At 38.7% G+C, this 18,194-nt stretch overlaps 1 protein-coding gene across 21 annotated transcripts in view; it reads right to left on the reverse strand.

Moving 5' to 3' along the window:
• LOC147341495 (uncharacterized) overlaps positions 1 to 18,194 on the reverse strand; it is a 786,153-nt gene that overhangs the window by 594,250 nt on the left and 173,709 nt on the right. Inside the window, exon 3 of one of the 21 annotated variants that reach the window (XR_015158815.1) lies at positions 2,701 to 2,910. The exons of the other annotated variants lie outside the window; for them this stretch is intronic. The gene's annotated coding sequence lies outside the window, so the exon portion shown is untranslated. Of the gene's footprint in view, positions 1 to 2,700; positions 2,911 to 18,194 lie in introns of those variants that run through there. 21 annotated transcript variants of the gene reach the window in all.

The following is an 18,194-nucleotide window of genomic DNA, read 5'->3' on the forward strand; positions in this document are numbered from 1 at the left end:
TTTGCCCCAAAACTTGGAACTTAACAGTCATTTTAATTTTAGCCATTGTGGTATCTAGTATCTCATAGTGTTTTTTATTTGCATCTTTATGTTGACTAATGATGTTAAACATCTTTTAATATACTTACTATTCATATCTTTTGTGAAATGTCTGTTTAAATCTTTTTTTTCACTTATGTTGTATTGCTTGTCTTATTGAGATTTAAGGGTCCTTTGTATATTTTGGATGAAAGTCCTTTATGAGAGGCATGTATTACAAATATTTTCACCCTGCTCATGACTTGTCTTTCAATTTTCTTCTTGAAGAACAGAAGGGTTTTTTTCTTTTATGTTTTAGTGCAAGGCTGAAAAGATTTCCTCCCATGATTCTTTTAGAAATGTTATTTTTTTTTTATGTTTAGTTCTATAAGGAATTTAAAGTAGGTTTTGTGTTGATATGAGGTAATGGCCAACATTCATTTTTTTTTGAGTTGTTCTCATACCATTTGCTTCAATGGCTATCTTTCTCCCGTCAGTTACCTTGGCAATTTCATCAAAAACTGAATGAACATATATGTGTAGGTCTATTTCTGGACACTGTTCTGTCTCATTTCCCTAAGTCACAGTATACTTAAAGACAAAGATGTTCCCAGCAACATGCTGGGAAATGTTTACCAACAGGCACTTTGGGAACATGGGTACAAACGACCAAACAAAAAATGCTGATTTGCAGCATTTGCTGACTGCCAAGGTATAAATCCTAGATAGCATATTCAAAAGCAGAGACATTACTTTGCCAACAAAAGTCTGTCTAGTCAAGGCTATGGTTTTTCCTGTGGTCATGTATGGATGTGAGAGTTGGACTGTGAAGAAAGCTGAGCACTGAAGAATTGATGCTTTTGAACTGTGGTGTTGGAGAAGACTCTTGAGAGTCCCTTGGACTGCAAGGAGATCCAACCAGTCCATCCTAAAGGAGATCAGTCCTGGGTGTTCTTTGGAAGGAATGATGCTAAAGCTGAAACTCCAGTACTTTGGCCACCTCATGCAAAGAGTTGACTCATTGGAAAAGACTCTGATGCTGGGAGGGATTGGGGGCAGGAGGAGAAGGGGATGACAGAGGATGAGATGGCTGGATGGCATCACCAACTCGATGGACATGAGTTTGGGTGAACTCCGGGATTTGGTGATGGGCAGGGAGGCCTGGCGTGCTGCAATTCATGGGGTCACAAAAAGTCGGACACGACTGAGCAACTGAACTGAACTGAAGGTATAAATTCTCTAAACATGGTTGATTTCAAGATATTCTGCACTATAAACTCCACCTGCCTCAGACTGCCCAAACTATAGTCTCCAGCTCCTCAATTCAGTGAGACTTTCATTTCTTTGCTTGGGTACCTTCTTCCAGAAGTGGATATGATCACAGAGCTCACCTTGTTTCCCTTCCCTCAGAAATCATAGACCTGTAATGGCTCTAGTCCGAAGTCTGAAAAACTGTTGTGTTGCATATTTTGTACAATTTTCTAGTTTTTTTTTTTTGGCAGGAGGGCAAGTCTGTATCAGTTATTTCATCCTGGTCAGAAATGCTTCTCAATTAGCTTTAAATGTCTCACACTTAAATAGGTCACAAACCACTATGTATTTGAGGAGAGCCTCTAACATGAAACACAGGAAGCAAACAAAGGAATTTAATATAGAAAGCAGAAGAAAACTTTTTTTTAGAACTATGATATCTTTAGAGAGTTATGATATTTAATCCATGAAACAAGGAAAACATGCTGTAAGAAAAGGAAAAATGAGAAGGAAGATGTCTTAGAAATGAAATATACACATATACAAATATACATGTATATAATTATATATATTCACTCATCTATATATGAGATATAATTAAAAATAAGTTACAGATTGGAAAAAAAATCAAAATTTTTTCCTAAAACTTTAGAACAAAAGGACAGATATAGTAAAAAAAAAATAATAATAATAATAAATAAATATAGGATCAACCCAGGTCATTCAATACTGCTTTCAGAGAAGGAAAAAAAAATTATAAAATTTCAGAAATTATCAGAGAAAATTTCTACATTTAAGACTCATGTTTTCAGTTTTAAAAGAAAAAGGTCCAGCACAATGATTAACCCACAACAAAGCACATCATCACAAAACTTTGGAACACCCAGGAGAGAGAGAAGATTTTAAAAGCTTTCAGAGATAAAGAACGTGAAACACACAATGAAATACAGAAGAGAATGACATTACGTTTCTCAACAGCAATGTTAGAAAGTAAAAGAGGATGAATGCCTTCAAAATTCTGAGGGAAAATTTTTTGGACCATGAATGCCATACTTTATATCAATCAAATATAAAGACAGACTATAAACACACTGGATACATGTAAGGTCTCAAAAGATAAAAAGAGCGCCATCAGAAAGAAGTGAGTAAACAAAGAAAAGATGGCACCAGGAGATCTGGAAAACAGAACCACTAGAGAAGTACATAAGAGAAAGAGTATTTTGTATCTTCTGTTTGCTGCTCCAGGATAACAGTTATACAGCAGAACTAAAGAGCAGACAGTCCCGACTGAAATGACATGATGGGGAACTTCAGGAGGCATGTCTCCAAGAAAAAAAAGTAGAACAAATTAATTCCTGTGCCTTCCAGTATTAAGAAAAGCTTACAACTCTGGAGGGATTATGAAACTTACATAAAAAACTACACCAAATATGAACACATTTTTAATCCCAAAGTAAAACAGAATTTATAACGAAGTATCTTGATCCAATCAGGCTATATAACAAAATACCACTGACCGGGTAGCCTATAAACCACAGATATTTATTTCTCACAGTTCTAGAGACTAAAGTCCAAGATCAGAGTGCCAGCATGGTCAGGTGAGAGTTCCCTTCTTCACTGCAGATTTTTTCTTGTATCCTCCTGTGACAGAAGGGGCTAGTTAGCCCTGTGGGATCTCACTAATCCCACTGAGGGCTCCACCCTCACCATGTTATTATTGCCCAAAGACCCATACCTGCTATCACCTTTGGGGGTTAGGATTTCGACATAGGAATCTTGCTGCTAAGTCACTTCAGTCATGTCCGACTCTGTGCGACCCCATAGACAGCAGCCCACCAGGCTCCCCCGTCCCTGGGATTCTCCAGGCAAGAACACTGGAGTGGGTTGCCATTTCCTTCTCCAATGCGTGAAAGTGAAAAGTGAAAATGAAGTCGCTCAGTCGTGTCCAACCCTCAGCGACCCCATGGACTGCAGCCTTCCAGGCTCCTCCATCCATGGGATTTTCCAGGCAGGAGTACTGGAGTGGGTTGCCATTGCCTTCTCTGTTAGGAATCTTAGGGAGACACAAACATTCAGACCATAGCAAAAAGAAAATAATAATACGTAACTCAGCTGGCTGTGCATAATATTTATATAGCTGTAAATAATACTGATTTATCTGTATATTGGGACAATAGGAAAAGAAGTGTGTGTGAGGGAAGAAAGATTTTGATAACTAAATCTCCATATTAAATAGTATGAAATAGATAACGCTAAAGTTAAAAATCGAGAAAAAACAACTAAGCCTTTTAAAATATGAAGGTAATAACAGAAGAAATAACCCCGGGGGATAGGACTCAGGAGTGATGAGGACAGGTCAGGGACTAATGCTTTCACACATGTGCCTTGCAGTACTAGTAGTTCAACTTTTAAACTAAGAGCACATATCACTTTGATAAAATTTTCTAATTAAATTTAAAAATAATTTCTTCCTGGCACTATTTCTAATTTTTCCTTGGATGAAATACCTCAAAATGGAAAGGTCAGGACATGATGAGGAGGAAGAAAGGGATGACATCTAATACACCTGGCTTGAATTACTGCCCAGTGGTCTACCCATTCACACTTGTTCAATTCCTTCTAAGGCTAGATCTTGAATCTAGACTCATGGTTCTGGAGTCAAACCGACGTGAGCTCAAAATTACCTAGTATGCAAAATCCAAATGCTCTTTTCCCCAAAACAGAGGAAACTAATAAATTAGGACTATTGTTTTCACGAAGGTAGGCCAAAGTCACTGAGCTCTGTTCCTAAAGTTGCTTATCTTCATTAAGGGAAAATGAGTAACATCTGGTGGCATCCTGATTACATCCGCTTAATTTGGAAACACTGCTTGTTCACTTGCTTACTTGTTTGCTTACTCTTTTATGTGTGTGTCTCCATAGAAAAATTAGGGAGAAATCTATCCCTTTGTATTCCAAAAATGGCAAAGGAAGTCATAATTAGATTTCATTGATTTAGTTTCCTCCCTAGGGAGAAGAAGTAAAAAGAGGGTAGAACACTTTCCATAGTTAGAATTTTCATCTTAAACTCCCCACAGAAGTTTGGCTCTGGACTGGGGTGGGGGAGGGGGGTGGTCTTTTCATCTAAAGATTAATTCTAGCTGTGGAGTTCAGGACCATCAAGACAATTTGAAGATTCCCAACTTCAGACAGAAAACTAGAGGAAGTGTGGCTAATACCAGGATATTTGGGGATACGTCATTTGATAGAGAATAATAGTAAAGCTCTTAAAAATAATATTTTAAGTTAGAATGAAATATTTAAATATATATCTTTAAGATTCCTTGATGGACCTAGAGTCTCATACAGAGTAAAGTTAAATCAGAAAGAGAAAAACAAGTATCATATATTAATGCATATATATTGAATCCAGAAAAATGGTACTGCTGCTGCTGCTAAGTCACTTCAGTCTTGTCCTACTCTGTGCGACCCCATAGACAGCAGCCCACCAGGCTTCCCCATCCCTGGGATTCTCCAGGCAAAAACACTGGAGTGGGTTGCCATTTCCTTCTCCAGTGCATCAAAGTGAAAAGTAAAAGTGAAGTTGCTCAGTCATGTCCGACTCTTGGTGACCCCATGGACTGTGGCCCACCGGGCTCCTCCGTCTATGGCAGGTGCCATTGCCTTCTCCGGAAAAATGGTACAGATGAACCTATTTGCAGGGCAGGAATAGAAACACAGACATAGAGAACAGACGTGTGGTCACAGCAGGGGAAGGCGAGGGTAAGAGGAACTGAGAGAGTAGTATTGACATATATATACTACGATGTGTAAAATATATAGCTGGTGGGAATCTGGTGTCTAACATAGGGAGCTCAGCTCCGCGCTCTGTGATGACCTAGAGAGGTGGGATAGTAGGGTGGGAGGGAGGTTCAAGAGGGAGGAGATATATGTATACATATAGATGATTCACTTCATTGTACAGCAGAAAGTAACAACATTGTAAAGCAATTATACTCCAATAATTTAAAAAAAAAGATTTCCTGGTGTGATTTTTTTTATTATTATTAGCTAACTCTAATCCTGATCAGGTAAGAGGTAAAATGTTTACCTTTCATTTGCCATTGCAACGCCTCATCCCATCTCAAAGACAGACACACACACACACACACACACACACACAGAGTAATTTACTGGCCTGGGCTCTCAATATTCCATATGTTTCCCATATTTTGAGGTATCCAGTTCTGCCTATTGAACTGTGAATGTCCGCCTACACCCTGCAGCTGAGTCTATGCCTGCCTCAATCCCGTTATGCCAGTCTAGTTGCAGGTCTCAGTCTTTCCAAGTCTGCCCCATCTTGTTTTAAGACACGACACGAGTTCTGACCTCTGTGGTATTACAGAATAGAGCTACCAGCCCTTCAAGCTCTTAAAGGCAGTCAACTCCTGAATCCACATTTTTTTCCACCTCTTTTTCATGTGGGAATTCACTACAGAAAAGCTGCATTTAACTTGGCTTTCTGTCAAGGTCCTTGCATTATAGTTGCTGGATTCACTTTAGCCCAACGCCATTATAACAAAAATACTCTAACTTGGATTACCATGAAGTTTATACTTCCAATGCAGTGATTTTCATATTTTGGTGTGCATTAAAATCTCTGTAGGGGTGGCTAAAATGCATATTCCTGGGCTGCATTCCCCCTACCCCCAACAAGAGATTGAGTCAGTACATATAAGGTAGAGCCCAGAAATCTGCAGTTTATCTAAGCACTCAGGTGATCTGATGTCATGGGATGCTGTGGTCCACAATTTCAATTTACTAGCTTGTCAATGAAGCCCAATGGTCCATCCAAGTAATTGACTAAGAAACAGAAATTCTTTTTTTTTTTTTTGGGGGGGGGAACACAAATTCTCCTTTCAAGGGCTTTGAAGAATTGCATCTAGAAATCTGTTTTTCCTCTCTGATGGGGTTAAATACAAAGAGAAGGAAATCAAGCACCATACTGCTGGCTCTGCCCCTTTAAAGAACGTTGCTATTCTGTAAACGGAATGCTTGCTTGCTTCCTTCACAAAGTTCTGCTTGCCGTGGGAGTAAAAGGTGTTATGATTGCAAAATTTGTGTTCACCAGACAAATTCTAGTTCTTTCATATGCCTTTAGACAATGCTGTCTCTTAACTGTTTGTACAGCACTTCAAAATCCTGAGTAGGTGGTTTCAGTGTGGGCTAATGCCAGGGTTATTTAGAGAAGATGCAAACAGAATCAAGACAGAGCTGTTCAAGAGGACAGAACAGTAGCCTCCCCAGCAATAGGGACTTGTACTTGCTAGAGCCACTGAATCATTGTGGAGCACAGACTGCCCACCTCCTTAAGGAGTGGGAAGTAAATTACTTCTCAGGCTCAAAGACGAGAATCTGGCTTAAACATTCCATGTGATGCTCTCCTACTTCAAATTCTAGGCTCTCATAAGATCCCAGGCAATGAGAGAAATAAGAGAAATCATCACAGTTCTGACTCTGCTGATTCTAAGGCCTTGAGCAAGTCTTTCACTGTCCTGAATTCATAGAATTAGGATGGTAATATTTACGTCACAATATGGTTGCAAAAAAAAGTTATGAAAATATGTAGCAGAGTACCTGACAGTAAACCACCGCAACATTTATTTTTTCATTGTGCCTCATAATTTGGTCTGGGATCAATGCCACACCAGTCCCTCAATGGCAGTTAGTATCCCCAGCCACCATTTAGCTCATGGCAGTACCCTTTTCCAGGGAACACCACATGCCATTTAACGGGGTTGATTTTGAGGTGTGGCTGTCAGTTACCAGTGTAACAGAGTAGCAAGCAGGTTTTAATGTGAATTGAGGATTCCTCTCATTTCCTTAAAAATTCCATTTTGACTCACTTATTTTCACAGTATATTAATGAAGGTTAAAAATTATATATAGCAAATTCCAGATTTATCTAGCAATTAAGGCACGGGCTCTCAACAGCTCTCAAAACCACCCTTATGGGTGGTTTTCCAATTTTCTGAAAACCTGATGAATGCTACAAATCTTCACTCTTTCCTCTGGAGAAAAAAAAATACATGCACATCAAATTTCACAGTTTATGGAGGTTCACAGACTCCCTACAGACCAGGCTAAGAAGTCCTGAAATAAGTATCATCACGCACCACTCTGTCTCCAGTAAAATAGGAGACTAAGCCCTCCTTACCCTGAGAACAACATGAGAACTTCTCTAAAAAGGCTGTTAAAACCCCACAGAAGACTTGTGTGGGCTCCTTTAACAGACACTTGGGTTCTCAAAAGAACTACATACGGCATATGTCTAGGCAATGATGGGGTTGCCATGGTGAGGAGATTAAGAATTCAATTTTATAGTTTAGCAAAAATGTCTTCTAGCTTCTGTAAATCAGGCAAAAATGGAAGGCAGGGTGGGAAGAATAGTCCAAGAAAACAAAGTTTTCTCAAAGGGTCTCATCCAAATTTCAAGGGTCATGTTATCCACATTGCTCAAGTGATATTGCAATTATGCTGGAAAAATGCTTCTGCTCCTCCACAATCAGGCACTGCTCACCACCCTCCCAAGCCTGCTTTTTCTAATGGGTATTTCAGAATATCAACTCGCTGGTGCTCCAATTCTCAGATACCAAGAGTCAAACAGCAAGAGATCTATTTTTTCAGATGACAAGCAGCTGAGAGAGGCAAGGATGAAACAAGCTGTGTACGGTAAATAACAAATTAGACATCAGGCAAGAGACAAATGGTAAACTCTGTTCAATTAACCTCTATTATTACATATTTTTTAAACTTTCAATGTAGGCAAGACATGGTCATTAATAACCCATCTGCCTCCTACAGAGAGCTATGCCAGGGTCACAACAGTGTCATTCAGATATAAAGGTAACAATTCTGGCTTTCCCCCACCAAAATGTGTGTGCAGAGTTGCTCCTCCATAACAATCATCTCTATTCCTTCAACCTTAAGATTAAAGAAATGTTTTTAAGAGAATGCTGGTCAAGTCAGGAATGCGATTTGTGGCCAAAGAACAAGACATATGTGGCTTGTACATGCTATGTATGCATGCTATTTATATGCATGCCCTTGACCTCATTTGCACAAGTCTCTCCTCATCAATCAGCCTTATCTGAGGAATCAAATGCAAACACAGAATTTGTTACTTTCTCTAGAAAGGAATGATATCCAGGGAGAAAAATTAAAGAGATCAATGGCAGCTCTGGGAAGAAAAAGATGGCTTTTAAATTAATTGATAAATAATGAATTGAAATAGGCAAGAAAAAGAAAAAATTGAAAGACAACCTTAGAACTGAAAAAATGGGACTCATCTTTTCCAATACTCAGCTAGCATCTCTCACCTTAGTATCTTCAGCAATGAGATTCAATGAAGATGTCCAAGTGGCAGTTATGTCACCTGTTCATAAGACTTAAAGTGAAAGTGCTAGTCACTCAGTCATGTCTGACTCTTTGTGACCCCATGGACTGTAGCCATCTAGATCTGATAGAGTACCTGATGAACTATGGATGGAGGTTCATGACACTGTACAAGATATAGGGATCAAGACCACCCACATGGAAAAGAAATGCAAAAAAAGCAAAATGGCTGTCTGAGGATGCCTTACAAATAGCTGTGAAAAGAAGAGAAGCGAAAAGCAAAGGAGAAAAGGAAAGATATAAGCATCAGAGTTCCAAAGAATAGCAAGGAGAGATAAGAAAGACTTCCTCAGAGGTCAACCTAAAGAAACAGAGGGAAAAAATAGAATGGGAAAGACAAGAGATCTCTTGAAGAAAATTAGAGATACCAAGGGAACATTTCGTGCAAAGATGGGCTCGATAAAGGACAGAAATGGTATGGACCTAACAGAAGCAGAAGATATTAAGAAGAGGTGGCAAGAATACACAGAAGAAATAATCAAAAAAATCTTCATGACCAAGATAATCATGATGGTGTGATCACTCACCTAGAGTCAGACATCCTGGAATGTGAACTCAAGTGGGCCTTAGGAAGCATCACTATGAACAAAGCTAGTGGTGGTGATGGAATTCCAGTTCAGCTATTTCAAATCCTGAAAGATGATGCTGTGAAAGTGCTGCACTCAATATGCCAGCAAGTTTGGAAAACTCAGCAGTGGCCACAGGACTGGAAAAGGTTTTCATTCCAATCCCAAAGAAAGGCAATGCCAAAGACGCTCAAACTACCACACAATTGCACTCATCTCACAGGCTAGTAAAGTCATGCTCAAAATTCTCCAAGCCAGGCTTCAGCAATACATGAACCGTGAACTTCCAGATGTTCAAGCTGGTTTTCGAAAAGGCAGAGGAACCAGAGATAAAATTGCCAACATCCACTGGATCATAAAAAAGCAAGAGAGTTCCAGATAAACATCTATTTATGCTTTATTGACTATGCCAAAGCCTTTGACTGTGTGGATCACAATAAACTGTGGAAAATTCTGAAAGAGATGGGAATACCAGACCACCTGAACTGCCTCTTGAGAAACCTATATGCAGATCAGGAAGCAACAGTTAGAACTGGACATGGAACAACAGACTGGTTCCAAATAGGAAAAGGAGTACGTCAAGGCTGTATATTGTCACCCTGCTTATTTAACTTATATGCAGAGTACATCATGAGAAACGCTGGGCTGGAAGAAGCACAAGCTGGAATCAAGATTGCCGGGAGAAATATCAATAACTTCAGATATGCAGATGACACCACACTTATGCAGAACATGAAGAGGAACTCAAAAGCCTCTTGATGAAAGTGAAAGAGGAGAGTGAAAAAGTTGGCTTGAAGCTCAACACATAGAAAACGAAGATCATGGCATCTGGTCCCATCACTTCATGGGAAATAGATGGGGAAAGAGTGGAAACAGTGTCAGACTTTATTTTGGGGGGCTCCAAAATCACTGCAGGTGGTGACTGCAGCCATGAAATTAAAAGATGCTTACTCCTTGGAAGGAAAGCTATGACCAACCTAGATAGCATATTAAAAAGCAGAGACATTACTTTGCCAACAAAGGTCTGTCTAGTCAAGGCTATGGGTTTTCCAGTGGTGATGTATGGATGTGAGAGTTGGACTGCGAAGAAAGCTGAGCGCCAAAGAATTGATGCTTTTGAAATATGGTGTTGGAGAAGACTCTTGAGAGTCCCTTGGACTGCAAGGAGATCCAACCAGTCCATCCTAAAGGAGACCAGTCCTGGGTGTTCATTGGAAGGACTGATGCTGAGGCTGAAACTCCAATACTTTGGCCACCTCATGCAAAGAGTTGACTCATTGGAAAAGACCCTAATGCTGGGAGAGATTAGGGGCAGGAGGAGAAGGGGATGACAGAGGATGAGATGGCTGGATGTTATCACCAACTCGATGCACATGAGTTTGGGTGAACTCCGGGAGTTGGTGATGGACAGAGAGGCCTGGCATGCCGCAATTCATGGGGTCACAGTCAGACACGACTGAGTGACTGAAATGAACTGAACTGAACTGGACTGTAGCCAACAGGCTCCTCTGTCCATGGGATTCTCCAGGCAAGAATACTGAATTGGGTTACCATTTCCTTCTCCAGGGGATCTTCCCAACCCAGGGACTGAACCTGGGTTTCCCGAATTGCAGGCAGACTCTTTACTGACTGAGCCATCAGGGAAGACCTCATCAGATTTAAAGGATACAAACTTTTCCATCAATAAGTGAGGTTTTCAAGTGCTATGGGATTGCTCCTGCATTTTTCTGCTCTCCTCTGGCTATATTCTCTTCCTAATAGACTTCATCTAGTCCCACAGCTTTAAATACCATCAAGACACCAATTATTCTCAAATTTATTTCTCCAGCCTTGACTTCTCCCAGCTCTGTATGCTCAACTGCCTACTTAATTGCAATTCCCAGGATACCTAATAAAATACCTAAAATACATACAAAAAAGGAAATGAGGAAGGAACCAAAATGGTACAATAGGGAAGAAATACAGAAGGCAGTATTGAAGTAATTAAGGAACAAAAATAATAGAAGCAGTATAGAAAACAAATAACAAAATGGCAAGTTTCCCTCAATTATTAGTTTAAGTGTAAATGCATTAAATTCACCTATTAAAAGACAGTGTGGATTTTAAAAATGACTCACCTATATGATGTCTTGGAGAAGGCAATGGCACCCCACTCCAGTACTCTTGCCTGGAGAATCCCACGGACGGAGGAGCCTGGTAGGCTGCAGTCCATGGGGTCGCTAGGAGTCGGACACGACTGAGCGACTTCACTTTCACTCTTCACTTTCATGCATTGGAGAAGGAAATGGCAACCCACTCCAGTGTTCTTGCCTGGAGAATCCCTGGGATGGGGGGGCCTGGTGGGCTGCCGTCTATGGGGTCGCACAGAGTCGGACACGACTGAAGTGACTTAGCATAGCATAGCATATGATGTCTACAATAGACTCACTTTGGATACAAAGACACAAATAGGTTCCAAGTAAAAGGATGGAAAAAACATTCCATGGATACAGTAAACAAAAGAGAGCTTTAGTAGCTACAGCGTGACTAACGCTTGAGTAGCTATACTAACAGCAAACAAATAGACTAAGTCAAAAATTGTTATAAGAGACAAAAAAGACATACATTGATAAAAAGGTCAATTCATCAAGGAGATATAACAATTATAGACATATGCACAAACAAAAGAGCCCCCAAATATATGAAAAAAATCATTGACAGAAGAAATAGTTTTACAATAAAATTTGGAGACTTCAATACTCTCCTTTCAATAATGGATAGAACATCTAGACAGAAGATCAATAAGGAAATAGAGGACTTGAACAATAGTATAAACCAAATACACCTAACAGACAGGCAGAACACTCCATCCAATATCAGCAGAATATACATCCTTCTCAAGTGCACATGGAATATTCTTCAGGACAGCCCATATGTTAGGCTACAAAACAAGTCTTAGAATATTTTAAAGGTAGAAGTCATACAAAGTATTTTCTCTGACCACAATTGAATTATTTCAGAAATCAGTAACAGAAGGAAAACTGGAAATTTCACAAATATGTGGAAATTAACACACTCTAAACTCAAAGAAAAAAAAATCACAGGAAAATCAGAAGATACTTGATACAAATTAAAATGAAAACACAGCATACCAAAACTTATAAGAGGTAGTGAAAGCAGTGCTCAGAGGGAAATGTATAGCTCTAAATGCATGCATTAAAACAGAAGATATATCTCAAACAAATAACCTTACTTTGCTAGCAAAAGAAAAGAATAATAAAGGTTAGAGCACAGATCAATGCAATACAAAACAGAAAAAGGATCACTTAAACCAAAAGTTAATTTATTGAAATGATCAACAAAATTGACAAAACTTTACCTAGATTAAGAAAAAAGGAGAGAAAAATCCAAATAGTGAAAACTAAAAATATAAGAGGTGACATTGTTCCAAAATTTATAGAAACAAAGAGGATTATAAATACTAGGAATAATTTTATGCCAACAAATTACCATGCTACTAAAGTAAATGAAATAGAAAATATTAATAGGCCTTAACAAGTAAGAATGAACCAATAATCAAAACCTCTCAAAGAAAGTCCAGGACCAGATGGCTACACTAGTAAATTCTACCAAACATTCAAAGAAGAATTAACATGTAACAGTATCCTATTCTCTCAAGAATTATTAATCTTTCAGTCACAATAACATACAAAGTTCCCTCCTGTCATGCATTCCAATTCCTATAATTTCTTCTCCCATATCTTTAATAACCTTTATCACTGAGGCACCCGGGATGCCCTTAAATAACCAGCTCATCCTCAAATCTCAGCTTACTGTCTCTCCTTCATAGAGGCCTTCCCAAATCATGCTAATAGTCCCCTCTACTTATTCTTTATCACAGTATGCCACTTATTTCAGAACCCTCATTCTGAATTTAACCTTCCTTATCTGTTTACCTTTTGATCTTTCATCTCCACACTAAATTGAAGTGCCATGAGTTCAGATGCCTTATTCATCTTATTTACTGTTGTATAGCCAGAGCCTAACAAAGTACCTAACAAAGAGAAGGAAATTGGTAAATTTTGGTGAATTAATAAAGAAAACACTTTAACAACTAACGTTTATATAACCAATACTGAAATTTTGGCACAAGAAATAACTGCATTTCAAGTTAATATTTCAAACTAAAATATATTCATTTCTAATGTGTTCCATCTTTCTTCAAACATTTAAACATATATTTTTTCTAAAAATTTAAGATGAAGAATGATTATTTCCTAGCTGTAGCTAAATAGTATCCTTTGGCATGACTCTCTAGATAATCAAATATCATATTCCCTTTAAGGAAGCCAAAAAGACCAAACTACTAATGCTTTATTTGGACATAAACTTATCATAATAAATAAGTCATTCTAGATATTATTAATAACTGTACACATGTATCAGTATTCCCTGAAGGGGGATTAAGGTACTACCTGAATGTTATATATAGGCGCATCATTTCAAGACATAGGTGTATTCACAGTCTACATTCTCACAGGAGACCCAGACCATGCTAAAATGAGAAGGATAACAAATTAATCTCCAGTATTCTTGCCTGGAAAATCTCATGGACGGAGGAGCCTGGTAGGCTGTGGTCCATGGGGTCACGAAGAGTCGGACACAACTGAGCGACTTCACTTTCACGCATTGGAGAAGGAAATGGCAACCCACTCCAGTGTTCTTGTCTGGAGAATCCCAGGGACAGGGGAGCCTGGTGGGCTGCCATCTATGGGGTCGCACAGAGTCAAACATGACTGAAGTGACTTAGCAACAGCTTCATCAAGCTGGTTTGCCTTATTTTTTAAATATCAATTTAGATCTCTAAAAACTGTTAGCCATAATCATCTAGTGGCCAGATATTCTGGACAAATGTCTTAGAATTCCACAGCTTCTCATATAATAGAAAGACCCCAAAACTGAGTTGGAGGTACTGGTAATACTATGAAGTGGCCAAAAGCTAAAACATGATCCAACTCTACACTTTAGAGGTCAGAAAAGGAGAAAACAAGAGCCGTTAAATATTGTCAGCAGTTAGGACCCATTCACATAGCTAACATGTATTGAATGCTTACAGGGCCAGGGTTTTTTAGGCATTTGTAATTTTTATTGCATCTAAGTCTCACAATAACTCTAAGAGGTAGGTGCTACCATAATGCTCACTTTACCACTAAAGAAATCAAGACTTTGGAAGGTTAGATAACTTGCCAAAGGCTAACAAGTACTTAATGGAAAAGCCAGAAGTTGAAGCCATGTAGTCTGACTCCAAGGTTAGAGCTATTAACAGGTAGGTATTCAAACCCCTACTTTTCCGTCCCTTTCCAACTGACAGTCCCCAAGAATAGGAGTTAAGATGCTGGTGAAGAAAAACATCATTTCAAGTTGAAAGAGATGAGGAGAAAACTCTATAAACAATAACATAGTGATTGCATTTCCAGGAAATTAGCAAGCCATTTACCCTTCGGTTATGGTCGTACCCTTGTTCTGGTCATAAAGTCTGGCAGTTAAGACACTATTTCAGTAGCTTTTGTAGCCTTGGAATATAGTTTTACTATTACTGACCTCAAAGCTGATCACAGTAGGCATTTCCACTTTAATAACCACTTCAGAGTAAGTACTTAAGTCTTCATTTCCTGCAAGGATAACTCAGATACTACAGACTTCAACTTCTGTTTCTATTCCCACCTTGGTTAAAAGCATTATCTTTTCTCCTAAGGTAATCATATAAGCCATCAATGGGCACCACCTCAGGAGAAGCCAAAGGTTGATATTTAACACAAGGCCTCTTAAGCAATCTCCCACCAGCATTAGAGAACCCATTAATCTCAGGCAGTTCTGCTTTCCTTTAGAGAGATAAAGGAGTTCCCACTTCCAAGGAGGTCAGAGATGTTATGAAGCAAGAGGCAGGAATGATTCTAATCTAGTAACAAGAGTATTTATTTCCTAGTAATAAAAATATTATTGCTTATCATAATGGTTCTAACACTATATCTGCATCAAAATGTATCCAGTACCTAAAATATCTATATCTAATTGTTCCCTGGACTTCTGGTTCTGTGATAAGATGGAGAAGTAGATGCACTAAGTACACTGGACATTATACATAAAAAACACAGGCTGACTTTGGAAGGTGGAGAGGAGAAGAACATAGGGACTCTAGGACTCAAGGAATGGCATGGTGTTAAGTTCTTTGGATTTTCTTTCTGCCTAACATACCCTGGATTGGGTGCAGTAGAAGCCTGTAACCAGGACACATTAATATGTACAGAAAAAAAAAAAATGCTCCTACTCTCTCTAGCCAAAGGACCAGGATAAAGGCAGCCTAGTAAGACAGAATACTTTTAGACAATAATCATGCTACATCAGCCAAACACCATGGGGCAAACATTGTGCTCTTACCTCAATCCATGACAGCATAGGCCAAGTAGGAAACCTAGATATCCACCTTTACAAAGCTGTAACTAGGCACCTCTTCCCCTGTGTCAGGACAGTGACACAGAAGGCTGAGTAGATAACCAGAACTTTCATTTTTTCTCAGTGGTAAGGAGTCCCCCTTCCATGACGACAATGGAGGCCATGTTAACTGCAGTATCAAGGCATCCCTTCCCCTTCCAATATGGGTGGTATCAGCAGAAGCCTAATGGGGACTTGAAATTCTATCCCTGCCCAGAAATAACAAGAAACTCCTCCTTTTGGAACACTAAAGGTGGTCAAGTGAAAAACATGAACTTCCATCCCTAACTGGCAGAATTCTGTATCTAGTAAAAATATTCATTAAAAAGGAGAAGTGAAGTCTATTTTTCAGGAAAATTATGAGAATTTACCATCAGCAGACCTACCCTAAAACAATGGCTACAGAAAATTCATGAGGCAGAAAGGAAATGATGAAAGAAACTTTGGAGCATCAAGAAGGAAAAAAGTATAATTAGAAGAGTAAAATTTTGGGTAAATGCAACAGACTCTCCTTTTCCTCTTGAGTTTCTATACGCTAACAATGAACTATCTGAAAAGGAAAGACAACAATCCCACATACAATGTCAAAGCAGTAAAGTACAGAGGGATAAATTTAAACTAAGGAAGGGAAAGATCTGTACACTAAGAAGTATAAAACACTGATTTAAGAAACTGAAGAAAATGAAAATAAGTGGGAAGGTATCCCATGTTCATGAATCAGAATACTGCTAGAATACACATACTACCTAAAGCTATCTGTAGATTCAATGCAATCTCAAAATTTCACTGCTATTTTTCACAAAAATAAAATAAACAATCCTAAAATTTGTATGAAACCACAAAAGACCCCAAATAGTCAAAGTAATCTTCTTGAGAAAGAAGAATAATGCTGGAGGCACATTTCATGATTTAAAACTATTTTACAAAGCTGTGGTAATCAAAGCAAAGAGATCAGACAAGTCAATCCTAAAGGAAATCAGCCCTGAATATTCATTGGAAGGACTGATGCTGAAGCTCCAATACTTTGGTCACCTGATGCAAAGAACCGACTCATTGGAAAAGACCCTGATGATGGGAAAGATTGAGGGCAGGAGGAGAAGGGAATGACAGAGGATGAGATGGTTGAATGGTTGGATGGCATCATAAGTTTGAGCAAACTCCAGGAGATAGTGAAGGACAGGGAAGCCTGATATACTGCAGTCCATGGGGTCTCAGAGTTGGACACAACTAAGTGACTAAATAACAACAAAGTAATCAAAATAGTATGGTAGTATGGTACAGGCATAAAAACTAGACACATAGACCAATGGAACAGACCTGAGAGCTAAGAAGTAAACACATGCATATATAATTAACTAATATGTGACAAGAGAGCCAATAATATACAATGGGAAAAGGACAGTCTCTTCAATAAATGGTACTTGAAACACACTAAATGCAGAAGAAAGAAAAGAGACCTCTGTCTTATACCACTCAAAAACTAACTCAAAATATATTTAATTAGTTAAATGTAAGATCTGAAACCATAACACTCCTATAAGAAAACACAGAAAAGGCTCTTTGAAATGGGCCTTCACAATCAGTTTTTTAGATATGGTACCAAAAACACAGACAACAAAAGCAAAAAAATCAAGTGGGATTTTACCAAACTGAAGTTTCTGCACTGCAAAAATAAAAAACTTTATCAACAAATTGAAAGGTCAACCTACAGAATGAGAGAAAATATTTGCAAATCATCTCATAACATGCTAATATCCAAAGTGTGTAAGGAAATCACAACCCCATAGCAAAAAAAAATTTTTAATACAATTTTTAAAAAAGTGCTGGGCCAAAAAAGACATACAAATGGACAGCAGGCACACAAAGAGCAGCTCAATATCACTAATCAGAGAAATGTAGATGAAAACCACAATGTGATGTTATCTCACATCTGTTAGAATGGCTATCATCAAAAACACAAAAAATAACAAGTGTTGACAAGGATATGGACAAGGATATGGAGAAAAGGGAACCCCTGCACACTGTTGGGGAAATGAAAACTGGTGCAGCCACTATAGGAAACAGTATGAAAGTTCCTCAAAAAAATTAATAATAGAACTACCATACAATCCAGCAATTTCACTTCCGGGTATATATTCAAAGGAAATGAAACCGGGATCTCAAAGAGATATCTGGACTCCCATGTTCATTGCAGCATTATTCACAATAACAAAGATATGGAGCCTCTTGATGAAGGTGAAACAGGAGAATGAAAAAGGTGGCTTAAAACTCAACATTCAGAAAACTAAGATCATGGCAACCAGTCCCATCACTTGGTGCCAAATGGAGAAACAATGGAAACAATGACAGACTTCATGTTCTTGGGCTCCAAAATCACAGCAGATGGTGACAGCAGCCATAAAATTAAAAGATGCTTGCTCCTTGGAAGAAAAGCTATGACAAACCTAGATAGCA

This window comes from Bos grunniens, chromosome X, assembly GCF_055505025.1.
Source record: "Bos grunniens cultivar Pamir isolate PY7600 chromosome X, Bosgru_T2T1.0, whole genome shotgun sequence".
NCBI lineage: Eukaryota > Metazoa > Chordata > Mammalia > Artiodactyla > Bovidae > Bos > Bos grunniens.